The 10,022-nt window shown below is 41.0% G+C and overlaps 1 pseudogene; it reads left to right on the forward strand.

Moving 5' to 3' along the window:
• Nucleotides 1–324: 324 nt before the first annotated feature.
• LOC136159327 (vomeronasal type-1 receptor 4-like) lies at nt 325–9,767 on the forward strand (annotated as a pseudogene).
• The last annotated feature ends 255 nt before the right edge of the window (nt 9,768–10,022 follow it).

Genomic DNA, 10,022 nt, shown 5'->3' on the forward strand with positions numbered 1-10,022 from the left:
CTGCTGCTACTGCTAAGTCACTTCAGTCATGTCCAACTCTGTGCGACCCCATAGATGGCACCCCACCAGGTTCTGCATCCCTGGGATTCTCCAGGCAAGAACACTGATTGGGCACTTTTATGTATTAGTGCTCTTAAATATCATACATGCAACTGTTTATAGACTGCTAGTTTCCAAGTAGGACTAATGTTAAGTGGAGAATATGAGATACCAGCTGACACCATGTATGTAAGCCACACCTCACGTTCCCAGGCAGGATATTCTAACTCACAAGACAAACATCAGTGACTGTGAACTGAGAGGACAGCCAGCAGTGATTTGACAATGGACATGATCATCTCAACACAGCTTGTGATTGGAATCCTGGGGAATTTCTCACTCCTTTGCAGTTATATCATCCTTCACTTCATGGGTTACAGGTTAAGGTCCACAGATTTGATCCTTAAGCATCTGACTGTGGCCAACTCCTTGGTCCTCCTCTGTAAAGGAGTCCCACACACAATGGCAGTCTTTGGGTGGAAGCATATCCGCAGTGATTTTGGCTGCAAACTTCTCTTCTTTCTGCACAGACTGGGGAGGGGAGTGTCCATCAGTAGCATCTTCCTCTTGAGTGTCTTTCAGGTGATCATGATCATTCCCTGGAACTCCAGGTGGGCAGCACTGAAAGTAACAGCTCCCAAGGACATGGTTCTATTTTCCTGTGTTGGATCCTGCTGCTGCTAAGTCGCTTCAATCGTGTCTGGCTCTGAGTGACCCCATAGATGGCAGCCCACCAGGCTCCCCTGTCCCTGAGATTCTCCAGGCAAGAACACTGGAGTGGGTTGCCATTGCCTTCTCCGGTTGGATCCTGCAAATACTGGTAAATGTCATTTTTCCTATATATATATAACTGGAGAATGGAGTGACAGAAGCATCACAAAGAAAATAGATTTTGGATGCTGTTTTTCTATTGTTACTGACAAAACCAGAGAGGCATTGTCTGCAGCATTGCTGTTGTTCCCTGATTTTTATGCTTGGGACTCATGCTCTGGGCCAGCGGTTCCATGGTTCTCATCCTGTACAGACATAAACAGCAGGTCCAGCACATTCGGGGGAACAACCCCTTCCCCAGGTCTTTCCCTGAGTCCGGAGATACTAAAACCATCCTTCTCCTGGTGAGCACTTTTGTCTATTTTTATATTCTTTCCTCCATCTTTCAACTTGTTGTGGCTCCTTTTGATTATCTGAGCTGTTTCCTTGTGAACAAGATTCTAATCATAGCAGCGTGCTTCCCTACTGTCAGTGCCTTTCTGCTCATGAGCTGTGACTCCAGTGTACACAGGCCCTACATTGCCTGGATAAGAAATAAGAAAATCCCCTACATTTATCTTGTATATGTGAATTGTATGTGTTTCCACAGTGCACAGTTGCCAAATCTTTCATTCCTTCACTTTCAGTGTCCAATGAGAATTTTTGAAGTGGAACCTAGATAAGAATTGCTTCCAGTCTGATTTATGTTGTTGGAAGAATTTGTTTCCTTTAATAGACTTAGATTTGAATTCTCTCCATCTACCATGCCTGTATTGGCAAATTGAGTCCCCCTCCTGTTTTCAATCTGTCTTTCAATTATCTCTATTTGACTTCTAAAGTTCAGCTAAGTATAATCAACCCACCTTCCTTAACAAGAAAAATCTGTTTTAGTCAGCTGACGGCTGCTATATCAAGAATACCCCAGGTGATTGCTCCACAATGGTGGAGCAGGAAAACTGTGAGCTCTTCACTTCTCATTGACACACCAAAATTACAACTGTATACAGAGCAAATATTGATGAGGAAGACTGGAAGCTACCAGAAAAGGTCTGCTACAACTCAAGAAATGCAGAAGGATCCACAACGAGGCAGGTAGAAGGGTTGGAATCTCTGTAGAGCCAAGAATCATAGTGCTGGGTGCATGAATTACATACAGGACAATAATAATACATCTACAGAGATTCTACTCAAGGGGTGAGGGTTCTGAGCCCCTCATGGGGCCCCAACACGGAGAAGATGAGCACCCAGAACATTTAGTTTTAAAAGCCAGCAGGGCTTTCTTTCAGGAGAGCCGGAAGGCTGTGGGAAATAGAGACTCCACTCTCTTTTTTTATTAGAGTTATAGTTGATTTACAATGGTGGGTTAGCCTCAGTGTACAGCAAAGTGACATGGGTTTTTTCTTCGGATTATATGCCACTTTAGGTTATTACAAGATACTGAATATATTTCCCTATGCTACAAAGTAACCCTTTAAAAGTAAAGACTATCAAAAGCAACAAGAGAAAAGGAACAAGTTACCTACAAGGGCACACCCATAAGGCTATCAACTGACTTTTCAGCAGAAATGCTGCAGGTCAAGGGGTGTGGAACAGTATTACTTAAAAGATGAAAGGAAAATACTGGATTGGCCAAAAAGTTCATCTGAGTTTTTCTGTAAGATCTTATGGAAAAACTCAGATGAACTTTTTGACCCAACCAATATCTGTAACCAAGGTTACTCAGCAAGGCTTTCATTTAGATTTGATGGGGAGGTTAAAAGTTTTACAGGCAAGCAAAAGATAAGAATTCAGCACTGTGAAACAAACTGTAAAAGAAATGCTAGAGGGACTTCTCTAAGCAGAAAAAAGGCCACAGTAGAAGCATGAACATTACAAAGGGAAAAATCTCATTGGTAAAGGTAGTAAATCAACCGTGTTCAAAGCTAGTAAAATGCTTTAAAAACATAGTAAAAGCATCCATTTCCTCAGAAAGTAACAAAGGAAGTAAAAGACATGTGCTTGGAAACGTGTAAGACACTGAGGAAAGAAATGACAACACAAACAGGTGGAGAGATAGACCAGATTCATAGTTTGGAGGAATTAGAATTGTAAAAATGAACATACCACAGATATAACCTACATATTCAGTGGAATCTCTTTTATGTTCCCATGCCTCCTGTAACCCTTATTCCCCACAATGCAAATATGTGAGGTGCCCTTAATGTTTTTTGCTTAACCTCTGAGTTCCCTTAAATCCTGCGGTGGACTTGAAACCTACTGCAGACTTCAAATCCATGTGCTGTTTACACCTGCACCCTCTTTCCTCCTACTCTGCACCCCAAAACCCCTTTCCCTCACCTTACCCTCTAACCTGCCCCCCATGTCCTCTTGCTTATCTCTCTCCATCACACCCACTCCCAGTCATACCCACAGGCATTCCAGCGTTTATACCATACTCCCCACCTCAAGTGGCAAAGCTTTCAGACATTTTTAAAAAGATACATGTCTAATATATTATCCTTGAGTGTTTGACAGAATAGATAAAGGGAAAGGTGCATACATTTCTGCACTTTTTCTGGCCTTCACTCCCCAGAAAAGATGCAGATTTTCCTTATACAAATATATGATGGCTATAATAACCCTCTTGATGACCAAATAAATGATTCTGTGAAAGTGAGTGGGATTGTGTCTTTTATGTTGATATGTGAGTGAAGGGTGTGCCATAATGTGAGTGTGGTTCCATGTGTCATGAGCATTTGTGAGTGTGGGGTGAGTGTGGAGTATGGGGTGACTGAGTATATATCTGAGAGTGAAAACACATGTGTGCCAGACGGTCTATATATGTGTATCTGTGTGTTTGGAGTATGTGCTGTCCAGATATGATTGCGTTCACTGACTTGGAAACAGAGGGTCGTGTGGTGAAGAATAAGCCTTACCCAAAGTGAGGTCAGCAGAGCAAAGGGGAAAGAAAACTTGAATTACTAGAAATCTGTGAAAATGCATGTAATAGCTTTGTAGGATGGAGTGACTGTCTCATTAAATCTCTATTTACCTCATACTGGCTCTTCAAATGTTCGAGATTTGAATTCAGAGACACTGAATTCAGAGATACTATTGCCATCTGTCTTGTGAAGCCTATAGGAAATGTACTAAATACAGATGCTCAGACAAATATGTGCATTTTGCTGAGAGCTGTGGCCAGAGACCAGGAGATGCCCTGTGCAGAGAACAGTGAGCGGTCTGGCATCCTAGGCTGCTGTACCCCTTGTATCTCTCTCTTGTCTGGTGCTAATCTCTGTCTTTCCATATAATAAACCATAACTGTGAGGAGAGCAGCACCAGTTAGTTCTGAATCCTTCAAGAGAATTGCCGAAATGGGCATGGATTTGGGAAAGCCCGCTCTTGCAGTTGGAATCAGAAGTGGATGTGCTCCTGTGTGAACTGTGTTTCCTTAACTTCCTGTCGGGACCAAAACCGCCCGTGGGGACTAGAGAGTGGACCTTGTTCAGACTGTGAGTGTGTCTGTTGGAAATCCAAAGCAGGGATGGGGGCTCTTATTTTGTTTGTCTTCATCAATCCCATAACCAATGAGTGCTCCTTAATGAAATTTCAGCACAAGTGTAAAGACCTCTGGTAACAATCCAATGCTGTTGATTTGAGAAAGCGGCACTGGCTTGTCTGATGCTTAAAAGAATTGTAAAAACAGTACCATACTGTCTTGATGACTGTGACTTTGTAGTAGAGTCTGAAGTCAGGCAGGTTGATTCCTCCAGTTCCATTCTTCTTTCTCAAGATTACTTTGGCTATTCGAGGTTTTTTGTATTTCCATACAAATTGTGAAATTATTTGTTCTAGTTCTGTGAAAAAATACCGTTGGTAGCTTGATAGGGATTGCATTGAATCTATAGACTGCTTTGGGTAGAATAGCGATTTTGACAATATTGATTCTTCCAATCCATGAACACGGTATGTTTCTCCAACTGTTTGTGTCCTCTTTGATTTCTTTCATCAGTGTTTTATAGTTTTCTATGTATAGATCTTTTGTTTCTTTAGGTAGATATACTCCTAAGTATTTTATTCTTTTTGTTGCAATGGTGAATGGTATTGTTTCCTTAATTTCTCTTTCTGTTTTTTCATTGTTAGTGTATAGGAATGCAAGGGATTTCTGTGTGTTAATTTTATATCCTGCAACTTTACTATATTCATTAATTAGCTCTAGTAATTTTCTGGAAGAGTCCTTAGGGTTTTCTATGTAGAGGATCATGTCATCTGCAAACAGCGAGAGTTTCGCTTCTTCTTTTCCTATCTGGATTCCTTTTACGTCTTTTTCTGCTCTGATTGCTGTGGCCAAAACTTCCAACACTATGTTGAATAGTAGTGGTGAGAGTGGGCATCCTTGTCTTGTTCCTGATTTCAGAGGAAATGCTTTCAATTTTTCACCATTGAGAGTGATGCTTGCTGTCGGTTTGTCATATATAGCTTTTATTATGTTAGGGTATGTTCCTTGTATTCCTGCTTTCTGAAGAGTTTTAGTCATAAATGAGTGTTGAATTTTGTCAAAGGCTTTGTCTGCATCTGACAGTATGGTACTGGCACAAAGAGAGAAATATAGATCAATGGAACAGAATAGAAAGCCCAGAGATAAATCCACGAACCTATGGACAGCTTATCTTTGACAAAGGAGGCAAGGATATACAATGGAAAAAAGACAATCTCTTTAATAAGTGGTGCTGGGAAAACTGGTCAACCACTTGTAAAAGAATGAAACTAGAACACTTCCTAACACCATACACAAAAATAACCTCAAAATGGATTAAAGATCTAAATGTAAAACCAGAAACTATAAAACTCCTAGAGGAGAATATAGGCAAAACACTCTCCGACATAAATCACAGCAAGATCATCTATGACACACCTCCCAGAATATTGGAAATAAAAGCAAAAATAAACAAATGGGACCTAATGAAAATTAAAAGCTTTTGCACAACAAAGGAAACTATAAGTAAGGTGAAAAGACAGCCCTCAGATTGGGAGAAAATAATAACAAATGAGGAAACAGACAGAGGATTAATCTCAAAAATATACAAGCAACTCCTGAAGCTCAATTCCAGAAAAATAAACGACCCAATCAAAAAATGGGCCAAAGAACTAAACAGACATTTCTCCAAAGAAGACATACAGATGGCTAACAAACACATGAAAAGATGCTCAACATCACTCATTATCAGAGAAATGCAAATTAAAACCACAATGAGGTACCATTACACGCCAGTCAGGATGGCTGCTATCCAAAAGTCTACAAGCAATAAATGCTGGAGAGGATGTGGAGAAAAGGGAACCCTCTTACACTGTTGGTGGGAATGCAAACTAGTACAGCCACTATGGAAAACAGTGTGGAGATTTCTTACAAAACTGGAAAAAGAACTGCCATATGACCCAGCAATACCACTTCTGGGCATACACACTGAGGAATCCAGATCTGAAAGAGACACGTGCACCCCAATGTTCATCGCAGCACTGTTTATAATAGCCAGGACATGGAAGCAACCTAGCTGCCCATCAGCAGATGAATGGATAAGGAAGCTGTGATACATATACACCATGGAATATTACTCAGCTGTTAAAAAGAATTCATTTGAATCAGTTCTAATGAGATGGATGAAACTGGAGTCCATTATACAGAGTGATGTAAGCCAGAAAGATAAAGAACATTACAGTATACTAACACATATATATGGAATTTAGATAGATGGTAGCGATAACCCTATATGCAAAACAGAAAAAGAGACACAGAAGCACAGAACAGGCTTTTGAACTCTGGGGGAGAACGTGAGGGTGGGATGTTTTGAAAGAACAGCATGTATATTATCTATGGTGAAACAGACCACCAGCCCAGGTGGGATCCATGAGCCAAGTGCTTGGGCACGGTGCACTGGGAGGACCCTGAGGAGTCGGGTGGAGAGGGAGGTGGGAGGGGGGATCGGGATGGGGAATACGTGTAACTATATGGCTGATTCATGTCAATGTATGACAAAACACACTGAAATGTTGTGAAGTGATTGGCCTCCAACTAATAAAATAATATTTTTATAAAAAATGAAAAAAAAAAAGAATTGTAAAAACAATCTGTTATTCCACCTAATCCTTGCGCCTTTGTTTATAAAGGATGCCTTTCAAAATGCTCTGTTTTCTGTGCATATATCCCTATTTGCACTTAATGTCACTGTTAGCGTCAGTCAGTCAGTTCAGTCACTCAGTCAAGTCCGACTCTTTGCAACCCCACAGACAGCAGCAAGCCAGGCTTCCCTGTCCATCACCAACTCCCGAACCTTGCTCAAACTCATATCCATTGAGTCAGGGATGCCATCCAACCATCTCATTCTCTGTCATCCCCTACTCTTCCTCCCTTCAATCTTTCCCAGCATCAGGGTCTTCTCAGATGAGTCAGTTCTTTGCATAAGGTGGCCAAGCTATTGGAGCTTCAGCTTCAGCATCAGTCCTTCCAATGAATATTCAGGACTGATTTCCTTTAGGATTGACCCGTTTGATCTCCTTGCAGTCCAAGGGACTCTCAAGAGTCTTCTCCAACACCACAGTTCAGAAGCATCAATTCTTTTGCGGTCAATGTGAGAGTCCAACTCTCATATCCATACATGACTACTGGAAAAACCATAGCTTTGACTAGATGGACTTTTGTCAGCTAAGTAATGTCTCTGCTTTTTAATATGGTCTCTAGTTAGGTCATAGATTTTCTTCCAAAGAGCAAGTGTCTTTTAATTTCATGGCTGCAGTCAGCATGTGCAGTGATTTTGGAGTCCCCAAAGTAAAGTCTCTCACTGTTTCCATTGTTTCCCCATCGATTTGCCATGAAGTGATGGGACCATTTGCCATGATCTTCGTTTTTTGAACATTGTGTTTTAAGCCAACTTTTTCACTCTCCTCTTTCACTTTAATCAAGAGGCTCTGTAATATTTCTTCATTTTCTGCCATAAGGGTGGTATCATCTGCATATCTGAGGTTAGTGACATTTCTCCTAGAAATCTTGATTCCAGCTTGTGCTTCCTCCAGCCTGGTATTTTGCATGATGTACTCTGCATATAAGTTAAATAAGCAGGGTGACAATATACAGCCTTGACATACTCCTTTCCTAATTTCAAACCAGTCTGTTGTTCCATGTCCAGTTCTAACTGTTCCTTCCTGACCTGCATACAGGTTTCTCAAGAGGCAGGTCAGGTGGTCTGGTGTTCCCATCTCTTGAAGGATATTCCACAGTTTGTTGTGATTTCCACAAAGGCTTTGGTGTAGTCAATAAAACAGAAGTAGATGTTATTCTGGAACTCTTGCATTTTTGATGATCCAATTGAGGTTGGCAATTTGATCTCTGATTCCTTTGCCTTTTCTAAATCCAGTTGAACATCAGGAAGTTCACAGTTCACGTCCTGTTGAAGCCTGGCTTGGAAAATTTTGAACATTGCTTTGCTAGCATGTGAGATATATGCATTTGTCTGGTAGTTTGAACATTCTTTGGCATTGCCTTTCTTTGGGATTGGAATGAAAACTGACCTTTTCCAGTCCTGCAGCCACTGCTGAGTTTTCCAAATTTGCTGGCATATTGAATGCAGCACTTTCATAGCATCATCTTTTAGGTTTTGAAATAGCTCCGCTGGAATTCCATCACCTCCACTAGCTTTGTTTGTAGTCATGCTTCCTAAGTCCCCCTTGACTTCACATTCCAGGATGTCTGGCTCTAGGTGAGTGATCACACCCTCATGGTTATCTGGGTCATGAAGATCTTTTTTGTATAGTTCATCTGTTTATTCTTGCCACCTCTTCTTGATATCTTCTGCTTCTGTTAGGCCCCTACCATTTCTGTCCTTTATTGTGCCCACCTTTGCATGAAATGTTCCCTTGGTATCTCTAATTTTCTTGAAGAGATCTCTAGTCTTTCCAATTCTACTGTTTTTCTGTATTTCTTTGCATTGATCACTGAGGAAGGCTTTCTTATCTCTCCTTGCTATTCTTTGGAACTCTGAATTCAAATGGGTATATCTTTCCTTTTCTCCTTTCCTGTTTGCTTCTCCTCTTTTCTCAGCTATTTGTAAGGCCTCCTCAGACAACCATTTTGTCTTTTTGCATTTCTTTTTCTTTGGGATGGTCTTGAACATGGTCTCCTGTACAGTGTCACAAACCTCTGTCCATAGTTCTTCAGGCACTCTGTCTATCAGATGTAATCCCTTGAATCTATTTGTCACTTCCATTGCATAATCATTTGGGATTTGATTAAGTTCATACCTGAATGGTCTAGTAGTTTTCCCTACATTTTTCAATGCAATAAGGAGTTCATGATCTGAGCCACAGTCAGCTCCTGGTCTTGTTTTGTGCTTGAGGGCATCATGATAAAACATCTTTAACATTCACTTCTTTAAACCCAGTACCATTAAGGAAACTGCCTTACTGGCATTTCCTTTGAACTGCTTAATTTTTAAGAAGTGGTTTTAAAACAACTAAAATCTTGAAAAATAGATTATATGAATTGCATATGACACAGAAAAGTACCGCATCTGTAAAGTACCATCACTTAGAAACTTTTTCGTATTTTCATTTCTAAATTAAATTATTTAATTTGGTGGTTGTGCTGGGTCTTTGCAGCAGTTCATGGCCTTCTCGTCGTGGTGGCTTCTCTGGTTGCAGCTCCCAAGCTCTCGAGCACAGGCTCATAGTTGTGGCACCCCAGCTTAGTTGCCCCACACCATGTGGGATCTTCCCGGACCAGGGCTTGAACTTATGTCCACCTGCATTCGCAGGCAGATTCTTATCCATTGTACCACTGGGGAAGACTCAAATTAACCTGTTTTTAATTATACAAATGAAAAAGCAACATCATGCATGTTCTTCCTTTTATTCCTATCCCAGATATTCTTCTTGTACTACTTCTAAATCCAAGTCTCACAGTAGTGCAGCTTGGAAGTCCGGAGATGAAGGATGAACTAGATGTTTAGTGGAAGAGTTTCTTGGGGAATCAGGGAATCCTGAGACACACATAACTCACTGCCAGTCACTCACACATCAGCATGACTCTTCCTTCCACAGGTGAGCTTCTGTGCCATCAGGGATCATGAAAAAGTACAAGCCTCTTCCCAAACACATCAGTGGTCTCTTTGGAGATACTCACCGGAAAGTCATAATTGGTTTTGGTAATTAGCAACTCAGAAAAAGTTTTTCAGAAAGATCATTAGCTCCTCAAGCCTGCCCTG

This window comes from Muntiacus reevesi, chromosome 2, assembly GCF_963930625.1.
Source record: "Muntiacus reevesi chromosome 2, mMunRee1.1, whole genome shotgun sequence".
NCBI lineage: Eukaryota > Metazoa > Chordata > Mammalia > Artiodactyla > Cervidae > Muntiacus > Muntiacus reevesi.